The sequence below is a fragment of the Alexandromys fortis genome, unplaced genomic scaffold (assembly GCF_014885135.2).
Source record: "Alexandromys fortis isolate MF-2015 unplaced genomic scaffold, M_Fortis_MF-2015_v1.1 scaffold_288, whole genome shotgun sequence".
NCBI classification, from domain to species: domain Eukaryota; kingdom Metazoa; phylum Chordata; class Mammalia; order Rodentia; family Cricetidae; genus Alexandromys; species Alexandromys fortis.
The window spans coordinates 532,471-544,715 of NW_026068171.1; the positions used below are offsets into that span (position 1 = coordinate 532,471).

General features: G+C 41.1%; 1 protein-coding gene across 1 annotated transcript in view; it reads left to right on the forward strand.

Moving 5' to 3' along the window:
* Slc25a14 (solute carrier family 25 member 14) overlaps positions 1 to 12,245 on the forward strand; it is a 124,011-nt gene that overhangs the window by 24,374 nt on the left and 87,392 nt on the right.

The window sequence follows — 12,245 nt, forward strand, 5'->3', positions numbered from 1 at the left end:
TTTTTGGTTTTTCGAGACAGGGTTTCTCTGTAGCTTTGGAGCCTGTCCTGGCACTAGCTCTTGTAGACCAGGCTGGCCTCAAACTCACAGAGATCCTCCTGACTCTGCCTCCCGAATGCTGGGATTAAAGGCGTGCACCACCACCGCCTGGCTGCCTGTATATATTTTTACCACTGTAAACCATTTAGAGGTTTTCTTCCTCTTTGAATCTCTCTTTACTGTAGATCTCTCTTTTTCTGACCACATGGGTCTTTAATTTGCTAATGAATATGGAGAAGATTAAAGCCGTGGCTTTGATGATGAGATCCAGCCCATTCCTTAGCTTATGAAATTCTACCCTCATGGTGGAGGTACTGGTTGTAGCCATGTTGTTTGCCACAACTCTATGGCGTTTCAAGGTTGTTGAAGCAAGCTGCAATAGCGTGTCCATAGCTCCATAGTTGGGAAAACCTGCTTGAAACAGTCAGTGTTTTCCCTGGCAGGATGGCCCAGAAAGCCAGCATTTTAAAACAGTGCAGCTTTTTTCCTGCTACAGCTGAAAACCAAAATGCTTTACTCTAGTCTTTCTCAAGCTTTCTCAGGCTTTCTGTGGCTGCAGTTATCCACGTGGGCGCCATTTGTAACATGAGGGCCTGATTGTTCGGGTTTATTTCCTGCCCTGTTCCCCACAGCTGGCAAGTCCCAAAGAAAATCATGCAAAGATCTCTATAAGTTATAAAGCTGATTGACCCATTAGCTCAGGCTACTTATTAGCTCTTGTAGCTTATATTAACCCATTATTCTGATCTGTTTTTGCCATATGACTTGGTACTTTTTCAGCTGGCAGGTCACATCCTGCTTCCTTGGTGGTTTGTGCAGGACTGGGAGGAATAAACTTCCTCCTTTTCCCAGAATTCTGCTGTCACCGCTACTTCCTGTCTGGTTTTCCCACCTATACTTCCTGCCTGGCCAATCAGTGTTTATTTAAAATATGATTGAGAGAATACATACAATTGTCCTGCACCAGTCTATCTATCAATTAAAATGAAAGAGATCCATTACTGGGGAGGTTACCTTAGACTACCGTCTAGTCCTCCTGGGTGAGTTTACTTCTTTTTGTTCTAGAGTTTTCTGGTGTTATGCTAAATGTATGGGATTTTTTTCAGGTACTTTATGTAGGCATTTAATACTATGAAATTTCCTCTTAGCATTGCTTTCATCATGTCCCATAAATTTGGGTATGTTTTATGGTCATTTTCATTGAATTTTAGAAAGTCTTTAATTTCTTTCTTGAACCATTGGTGATTCAGATGAACATTGTTTAATTTCCATGTTGTTGTGGGTCTTCTGAAATTAGTGTTCCTGATGAATTCTAATTTTAAGCCATAGTGATCTGATAATATACATGGGGTTATTCCATTGTTTTTAATCTGTTGAGGTTTTCTTTGTAACAGAGTATGTGGTCAATTTTACAGAAGGCTTCATGAGTTGCTGAGAAGAAGGTATATGCTTTTATGTTTGGATGGAATGATCTACAGATATCTGATAAATACATTTGAATGATAACATTGGTTAGTTCCTTTTATTTCTCTGTTAGGTTTCTGCCTGGTTGGCCTGTACAGTGGTGAGAGTGGGGTATTGAAGTCTCCCTCTGTTAGTATGTTTGCTTTAATGTATGATTTCAGCTTTAGTAGTGTTTTTTTTTTCAAATGAGGATGCCCTTGTATTTGGGGTATAAATGTTCAATATTTGGATTTCCTCTTGATAGATTGTTCCTGTGAAAATATAAAATGTCTTTGTGTCTTTTGTTTGATTTTAGTTCAAAGTCTATTTTGTTAGATATTGGTATAGCTTACCAGCTTGTTTTTTAGGTATATTTAATTGAAAAAAAAATTCCCAACCTTTTACTCTGAGGCAATGTCTATCTTTGAGGTTGAGGTATGTTTCATGTAATCCGCAGAAGGATGAGTTCTTTTTTTTTATCCAATCTGTTAGCCTGTGTTTCCTCATAGGCTAGTGTGTCCATTTACATTAAGGAATATTAATGGCCAGTGATTGCTAGTTCCTGTTATTTTAGTGTTCATGGTTTGTGATGTTATTTATTTATTCATTTATTTATTTGTTTGTTTGTTTTTCAAGACAGTGTTTCTTTGTAGCTTTGGAGCCAGTCCTGGAACTAGCTCTTGTACACAGGCTGGCCTCGAACTCACAGAGATCCTCCTGTCGCTGCCTCCCAAGTGCTAGGATTAAAGGCATGTGCCATCACCACCAGGCTTGGTGATGTTATTGTGTATGTATATTTTTTTTTCTTCTTTGGGATTTCCTGCTGTGAGATCATCTATTGCTTGTGTTTTTGTGGATGTAGCTGATTTCCTTGGCTTGGAGTTTTTCTTCTAGTACTTTGTGTAGGGCTGGGTTTGTGGCTAAGTATTGAGTAAATCTGCTTCTGTCATAGAATATTTGCTTTGTCTGTCTATGGTGACTGAAAGTTTTGCTGGGTATATTAGTCTGATATGGCATCCATGGCCTCTTAATGTCTGCATAATGCTTGACCAGGAATTTCTTGCTTTCTTTGTTTCCATTGAGAATCAGGTATAATGCTGATAGGTCTATCTCTGTATGTTACTTGGCCTTTTTCCTTTGCAGCTCTTAATATTCTTTCTTTGTTCTGTGTGTTTAATGCTTTGATTATTATGTGGTGAGGGAACCTTTTCTTTTGGTCCAGTCTATTTGGCGTTATGTACATTTCTTGTATCTTCATATGCATATCATACTTTAGATTGGTAATGTTTCCTATGATTTTGTTGAATATATTTTCTGTGCTTTTGAGTTAAACTTCTTCTAATTCTTCTACCCCTATTATTCTTAGTTTTGGTCTTTTCATGTTGTCCCATATTTCCTGTATATTTTGTGCTATGCTTTTGCTAGATTTAATGTTTTCTTTGACTTATGAGCCCATTTCTTCTATTGTATCTTCAAAGCTTGAGATTCTGTCTTCCATCTCTTGTATTTTGCTATTTATGCTTGCATTTGTGCTTCCTGATCATTTTCCTATATTTTCCATTTCCAGATTTCCCTTGTACTATGTTTTCCTTATTGTTTCTTTTCCAGTTTTCAAATTTTGAATGATTTCTTTCACCTGTTTGATTATATTTCCTGGTTTTATTTAAGTTCTTTTTTTTTAATTTCTTCCAATTTTTTGATTGCATTTTCCTTGATTTCTTTGAGAGAATTTTTCATTTCCTCATTTTAAGGGCCTCAAACATTCTCCTAAAGTTATTTTAGGTCAATATCTTCTACTTCATCTGTATTGGTCAGTTCAAGTCTTGCTGTTGTAGAGCCAAAAGTTTTTGCTGGTGCCATGTTGGTCTTTGTGGTATTGAGTATGCTCTTACCTTGTTGTCTACCCATCTTTTCCTCTGATTGGTATAGTTGACATTATGTCTCTGGTAATTTTTCTTCCAGGTCCCTGTGGAGCCAAGGTTCAGATGGTTGCTCCTCATAGTAGAGTCAGGGCCATGATTTCAGTCACCTCAGATGTTTCTTGGCATTCCCAGGTGTCACTTGGCATTCCTGTAGGTCACTCAGCACTCCTGGAGTTCTCTCTGAAATCCAGGAGGTCATTCAGGCCTGCTTTCACAGATGTTGCTCACTTGGGCCTGCTCTCAAGGAGGTTGTTGTCTTGGGCCTGCTCCCATGGAGGTTCCTGGCTCTGGTCTGCTCCCATAGAAGTTGCTGGTCCCACAGTGGTTGCTGGCTCAGATTTGCTCCCTTGCAGGTCTCTTGCTCATACCTGTTCCCACAGATGTTGCTGGCTTGGGCCTTTTCTGGTGAAAGTCACTGATTTGGTCCCAGTCCTATGGAGGTCGCCAGCTTGAGTTTGATCCCACGCAGGTCACTGGCTCGGCTTGGGCCCCGTTCTGCAGAGGTTGCTGGCTTTGGCCTGGTCCCAGAAAGGTCAGGCCTCTCCTGGCTCAGGCCTGCTCCTGCAGAGATCACTAGTTGAGACCCAGTCCTGTGGAGGCCACTGGCTGAATCCTGGGAGGTTGATCACTTGTACCTGCTCCTGTGGAGGTTGCTGGCTCAGGCCTGCTCTGGCGGAGTTCATTGGCTTCTAAAGTCAACAAATTCTTAAGACATTCAGGAAATCTGGGACACCATGAAAAGGCAAAACCTAGGAATAATAGGGATAGGAGGAAGAAATCCAGTTCAAAGACATAAAATATATTCAACTAAGTCATAGAAGAAAATTTTCCCAACCTTAAGAATATGCTCATGAAAATACAAGAAGCTTACAGAACACCAAATAAACTGAACCCTTCAAAAATGCCCCCTTGCCACATCATAATCAAAACACTAAACAATAGTATAAAGAAAGAATATTAAGGAAAGGAAATATTAAGCAAACGAAAAAGGTCACATACCATATAAAGGCAGACCTATCAGACTTACCCTGGACTTCTTACTGGAGACTAGGAAAGCCAGAAGATCCTAGATAGACATTTTACAGAGACCACAGATGTAAATCCAACTACTATACCCAGCAAAGCTTTCAAGCACCATAGTAGGAGAAACAAGATATTCTATGACAAAACCAAATTGAAACAATACCTGTATATAAATCCAGCCCTACTTCTAGTAGTAGAAGGAAAATTCCATCCAAGCTACACTCATGAAAACACAGACAATAGGTATGCTCACACCAGCAAATCCCAAAGATGGGAAACACACAACACAGTACCACCACCCCCAATAAAACCCCAAAATAACAGGAATTAACAGTCCCTGGTCATTAATATCCCTTAGTATCAATGGACTCAATTTGCCTATAAATGACAGAAGCTAACAGAATAGATACAAAAACAGGACACATCCTTCCGCTGCATGCTCTGGATATTGCTGTGAGGCAGGGTGATCCTCAGAGGCTTACAAGGGAGCAGCGGTAGCAGTTACCTGGACAATGGATTACCTCACGAATGGCTAGAGTCCCCTTCACTCAGAATTTAAGCCAGCATCCTCACATGTTCCGTCCTAGCTCCCTTACCAGCAGATATGCTAAGAAACAGATCCCCAAGGTGCTGGCAAAAATAGGAAAGCAATTCCACTTGATGGCAGTATTGTCCCAACAACGCCAGGGACCCTTCTTCTCATTGTCACCCTCCACTCTCCTCTGAGGAAAAAAAAAGAGAAAGAAGCATGTCAAGGATTTGATGCTAGACTTCAAGATGACATAGACCAAATCTTGGACAACTCTGGCCACGAGTGAACCTTTGAGAAGGAATGCAGATTTATACACGCACATACATACATACACACAAACACACACACACGGCCACAGTAACGTGTATTTCACAGCATACATTGTGTGGAAGCAAAGAAAATGAATCATAGAGAACAGAATGGGGATGGAAGCATAGGATGGAAAGAGCTAGTGTAAAAGCAGAATGTGAAAGAAGGAAGGGATGCATAAGGCAGGACTTATGGAGAAAGAAGGACATGAAGAAAGGAAAGGACTGACAAATATGAAGACATGTGGAAATCTGGACATTTCCCAAGCCCGTAAGCAGATACCAGACACCCAAAAGCCATATCTTATTCCAGGAAATAAGTGGTAGATGCACATGAGAATTAAAAAAAAAAAAATGAAGCCAGGTACCATATTGTGCCTACAGCATTTGGGCTGTCCTCACTCACTGACGGTCATACGAGGATGTGAAAGAGTCACAGGCTGGTCTCACACATCATCTGCCCTAAAACCGCTGACTTCTGGGCATTTGATCCTCTGGACCCTGAAAAACATGGCTGCCACAGAAAATCTAAGCCTGCACTTCCTGCATAGCTCTGACTTTTGCTCTACAGCATAGCAAACCTCAGGGAATAGCTTGAGACAGCCACACAGATGACCTGGACCCTGGATTTTCCTAGTGCTGGAATGTTGGTTAGAGCCTCATTCACCTCAGTATGGAAAACAGAGTTCCCATGCCCCCTCATTCCTTCATCCCAAGATCTGAGGTGAAACCACACTCTGAGGTGTTTCCTGGAACACAAAAGCAATTCCACATTATAGCAGTGTTGCAGAAAGACTGCTTAGGTGTACTTCCTCCACCTTTTCTTTCTCCACCCTTTTCTAAGACAAAAAAAAAAAAAGGCTAACTCCTTTCCACTCCAGTTCAATGTAGTTGAATTCAATTTTGAACATTTCTTCCCAGGTGGGTCTTGGAGACTTTTGGTAAGGATCCCATGCTCTTAGAGAAAGGGGGAGAAAGGGGGAGGGGAGACGAGGTGTCACAGAACAGGGTCCTCACTCTACAATATTTAGTCACTTCATCACAGGGTGTGTCACACCCTGAAGGCATAAACACCATATAGAAAAACAAAATTGGAAAACCCACCACTAGATTCAGGAATTGGGAGAAGCCACAGAAACAGAACTTTGGTCAGACACTGAGCTCAGTGTGGAACATGGCCCGTATCTCTAGAGAGAAGGAGGAAACTCTAACTGGCACATGTGTGCAGGACCCTTAGCTACTATCCTGACTCTGGGGGTTAAGGGTAACCAATATGTGTCCAGGCCTCTCATCGTTGTGCAGGTTCTGGAAAACCATGACTCACCTAGGCTTCACGTTAAAGGTTAGCTGACCCACTCCTTCTAACACCCACACAGGATTCTCCTGACAGGGAAAGTGCATGGGACAGAGAAGAATATGAGCCTTTGGCACAAGACAGACAACACCTACCCACACAGAGCCTAAGACTAGGGATGGATTCATATCTAGATAAATGAGACTGAGTTACACGAGAAGTTTCTTTGTGAGTTCCTTAGCTCCTTACACCACAGCCAGGACCAACATAGCTAGGCAGTTGCCACCCAAACACTTTGGTCGTCTTGTGTAGAGACCTCAGCCTGTTGACTGATCACCCTGGCTGTGCATTCAAATGGATGCTCTGGGCCATCTTCCACATCATACATAAGTTTGGGTTGACTCCTGCTATTCCTTTGCTGAAAGTTAGGGCTCCACTGGATCCTGATTTCTGAACAAGAAAATATCATAAGAACTTTTCCTATATCCCAAGTGCTCCCTGCCTACTAGGCCTTGGGCTGGGACTCTAAATCATTTCTTTTATATTGTCTAGCTGTCATTAAGATATCACTATTTGTAATCAATCACTGTTACTAACCCACACATTCATTTTCAACTATTATTTTCTCAATGTTTCCTGTCTGCAATAGGTGTGGAATCATTCTTGTATGTGTACCTTTCTTTATCAGGTACATCCAGCCAGCTACCCATTTCTGCATCTCTTCAGGCAAGCAAAGGATAGCTCTCTAATGGGATTTACATAGACTGAGAGGGATCCAGACTCATTCCAGAGTTCCTAGTTCTACTAGCTCTACCAAGATGTCAACACCACACCAGACTACCAGCACCCCTGCCTCAGGTAGTCACTTGTGGCAGAACTGGGACAAACTCAGAAACACAACTTTCCTACAGATGTTTCCCTCGGGGATCTGGACACATGGCTCAGGACTAAATGAGTATAAGTGTTGGGAAAGGAATTTGTTTTTCTGGCTGGCTACGACTACCAGTAGGCAAACACACACACACACACACACACAACATAATGTAGATTCCATGCCCCACGTATTCATAGAGGCTAGATCTTGCTGGATTATTGTAGAATTAACATTTTCCCTTGAGAAATGGTTTTAACTATGCAACAGGAAGCCTTCCTGTCCTGAAGGACTGAGCCTGCATAGGCTGTCCTCCTCCTTATTGAGACTTTCTGTATTGCCTAGAAGAAAAGGATTTCTTTCCTTTCTCACCAAGAAGCCCTGTCAGTGATTTCAAACTCTGCATTTGTGCTGACCTCAAGCTGAGAAAGCACTTCTTAGGATGAGGATGGCATTAAGATTTCATGTGACTTGATGCTCTGACTTCTTATTGGCTCCAGGCAATCTACTACCTTCCATATACTTTCCAGCCAAGGCCCAGGCCAGCATGTCACAAGCAGAGATACTCACCACTTGACAGGAATGGATGCCACTTCTCTGTGTTCTCTGCACTCCCTGCCAGATGTTCCCACCTAAACTTCTGCTGAGTGTACTGTCCCTAAAGGGCTTACACCTTGGAGCCACAGCCATTCATGCTTTGAACTTCGGTCTGTCATAATGACTACACAGGCAGTGTACTCTGCCATGACTTCTGCACCCTTTATGTCCTTGCTTTTAATGCAGGAGAGAGAGAGAGAGAGAGAGAGAGAGAGAGAGGCAGTTCATAATCATTTTAAGGAGAACCTAAGCCTTGCATTTCAATAAGGGACAGCCACTCTTGACTTTGGGCTTTTACCCTACATATTCTTGGAGAATCTTGTGCAAGGTGGCCTAAGCAGAGAGAATATTTCCAGAGATGTAACCTGCCCATGAGTCTGTTTTGCAGCTAGAGGCTTCACACAGGGAGGCACCACTAATCAAAGCTGGCCACATGGTACCTTTCCTCTGATGTTTTCCTTCCTTGCTTGACTGTGGTTGTCTCTACTCAGATTCACCCTAAAGAAGGACACTGCCTCTGCTCACTGCTGCTATAATCCACTTGGCTACGCCAGCAGAGATGCCCCACCCTCATGCTATCATTGCAGCTTATCCCCCTTAGATTTGGGTCATGCTGAAGGCTTGGCTTTAATGATGAACCTTAGCTGTTGATAGGTGCAGCACTCTGGAAGGACATTAAATGTATAAATGGAACAAAGATGCTCAAAACACAGAGAAGACAGAAAGCAAGGAGAAATAGAAAACGATGTAGAGTCATCACAGTGAGCATGTCAGGCTTCAAAGAGGGAGAGAGGAAGGGAAGCACAGAAGAGGAAAGGAGAGAAGGGAAAAGTAGGAAATGGAGAAGGAAGGAAGGAGGGAAGGAAGGGAGAAATGGAGTAGAAAGAGACAATTGGTCAGGAAGAAAGCTAATATATGGTCTATTTCTCAGACACTAAGCTCTTCTTTTATTCTTTTTTATTTAATCACTAAGACTTTTTTTTTTTAAAGATTCCTTATTTATTGACGGGTGTGGCATTCTTTAATTCTAGGATTTTGGCAGCAGCTGGATCTATGTGTCTGAGGCTAGCCTGGTCTACAATAGTATATTGCAGTATAGTATGTAATTATATATATATATATATATATACATATACATAACATGGCCCCTATCTTCATGTTTCTTTGGTTTGTTTGTTTTTTGTTTGGTTTTGTTTTAATCAATGTAAAAAGTGAGCAATATTCCCAAGGAGTTACCAGCTGTCAACTCTCATGAGTTAAGACTCACTGTTTTGGTTTCTAAGTCACATAGTAAGTGAGTAAAAATCTGACATTCATTTTGCTAAGTAAGTATTTGCTTTGGCTCAGACCTATGTGGCTATCGACCTCCCAGAGACTCCTCAGTTTACCACATCCAGAGTCAGTCTCAGTGACTCCAGAGACTGATTAGGGTAACCTTCAAAAACATTACTTTCCTTTATTTTTGAAATTAAAATATAATTAAATTGTTTCCTCCTTCCAATGCCCTCTCTAACAGGTCACATTATTCTCTGCTTCCCAGCACTCAAATTTATGGCCTCTTTCATTGTTGACCTTAATATATAAACACAACTTTCTTAGTCCATAAAATATTACTCGTACGTGTATTATTTAAGGGCTTGTATTAGAGGCCAGACTCTCTGACTCTAAGAAATGAGGGGTTGTTAAGGTGGGAGCCAAAAAAGGGGGGATCCCAAAGGATCAGGGACCCTGTTGTTCTTACAGCACTTGGGTAGACTCTCTTTTATGATGTTAGGAGGGCATTGCAAATTTCCCACATATCTTCACCCCAAGTGCTGACTCCTGAGCAGAGAACCCCTCCCCACCCTGACACACATGGCTGCCACAGGATCTCAATGCCTCTACTTCCTGTGTAGGTGAATATATTGCTCTGGCGTCTAGCCATACTCAGGGGATGGTACTGGCTGGGACCAACATGGGTCATGTGAACTCCAGATTACTCTAGGCCTGGCAAGCTAGCCTGAGAGCCCTTCATCTCAGTCTTGGGACCAGAGGCTCCCAGCATCCTTACTCTCACCTTCAGACCTGTTGAGAATCAGCACACTGAGGTGTTGACAGGACTAGAATGCCAAGGTAGCCAGGCCTACTCCCCACTCTTCACTGAGTAAAAAAAAAAAAAAATCTTTCCATTAAACTCCAAGGTGGCAGGACTCAACATTAGCCTCTTGGAGCTCCACAAAGGCATAAGAGTTCTGCAGAAAAACTAAATGGGGAATCCTGTCATTAAATGGAGAATTCAGGAGAAACCACAGAAACAAAATCTAGGCTAGAAATTGCTCCTAGGCCACTCATCTTGCCAGGTGCACTCTAGCTGGCACATGTGTTCAGGACCCTCTGTTGGCATCTTGACGTTAAGGATCAAGTGTGACCCATAGAGCATCGGTGATTGAGACTCTAGAGGCCACCTTCATTGTTGAGAAAGTCTGGACTGCCCAGAAGAAAAAGGACTCAATCCCTTTTCCTCTAGACAACCCTGCCAGAACTTTCACATTCTCCATCTCTACCAAGTGGCAGCTGATGAAGCACTTTTGATGACTGTAATTAAACTCACCTGTGACTGGTCTGCTCCGACTTCTCACTGGCCTGAGACCACTCACAACTATGGACTGGTTCTGGAACTGTCTGCAAACTTTCCAGCCAAAGGTCCCAGGTACCCTGCCAAAAGTAGACAACCAGATGTTGTTATACCTCTATGATCCCAGTTCTTACCTTTGCTTCAGTTGAGGGCTGAGTCTCTTAAGAACTTTAACTTCTATGTTTGATCTTTGGTCTGTTTTCCATGCCCACTTGAAGTGGGCACACACACACACACACACACACACACACACACACACACACACCAACATTAATGTCATGTCACAGGTGTCCAGGGAAGATAAACCTCACTGGATTTTTGTAAAATTACCACTTTTCCCTGTCAAACAGGGAACATTCAAGGCCTGAATAAATGAACCAGGAAATCTGTTGGGAGTCTGAGAATTTAGTAAAACCACATCATATCAATAGCAATTTTTTAAACAAAAAGTATTTTCCATCACTTGGTAACAAGCCAAATAAATTACAAGGAAATGTCCTATTTCTTCTTTATACAACCAAACTCTGCTACAAAAAGGTACTCAAAGGAATGAAATCTGGCAGATGGATGTGCTCCATTTGGTAGAATTTGTAAAACTAAAATATTAAAACCACACCATTGATACCTAATTAGGATTTAATGGGCAACTGCTTTGAGTACAGAAAACACTAATTCAGTAAGCACAAATTTGCTCAAAGTTACAGTCATCATGGTTATAACTGTTTAAATTCAACCAATGCAAATGGTCTTTTGGGACTCCCAGTCCAGTTAAAGATTAAAGATGTCTTTGGAGTTGGGTTGTGAATCTCTCCCCTTCTAAAGCCGAGCATGCTTGTTACAGTACAATCCAAAATCTCTGTCTCATGCCAGAAGAGCCACCTGATATGGGACAGAAGATAAAAAAAATTAAAACTATTTTATTACCACTAATTCCATAATCCCTTGATTTTATATATATTGATTCTTTAAAAGCTTCTCTTACAACAAAATATCATGTCAAAATTTATAAGATAAATATATGTGTATTTTAAAGTTTTGTCATGATATTAATGGTCTTATAGAGTACTAATTCTAATCTATACAAGATTTCAGGTTTGAGTTTCTCTTTGTTCTCTACAGTGAACCATGTTCATACCTAACAGTGACCTCTGAAGTCTCCAAAAAGGAGAATATGTACACCACACCATTGATAGTTACTTGAATTTTAAATAGGCAATGGCTTTTAGCTCAGAAAATGCTGATTTGGTTATCACAAATTTGCTAAAAGTTATGGCCATCATGTGTATACCCATACAAATAAAGAGACAATACTCCAGCATATGTCTCTAAGAAAATGACAGTTTTCTCTTATTATGAAAAAAAAGCATATTACAGGTATGCCACACAATTCTACAGGGTACTCAGTTATTAAAAAAAAAGAATAAAACTCTAAAGGATATGCTAAATAAACAGAAAGGAATGATAAAGACACCCAGAAATAGATTGCATGATGCTTTATTAACTTTAAATTTTCTAAATACTAATGAGAAAGGAACAACAAATGTGGAGACATTGAATTGTAGAAAAACTAGGGAACTAAATCATTCAATATATTTTAAAGAT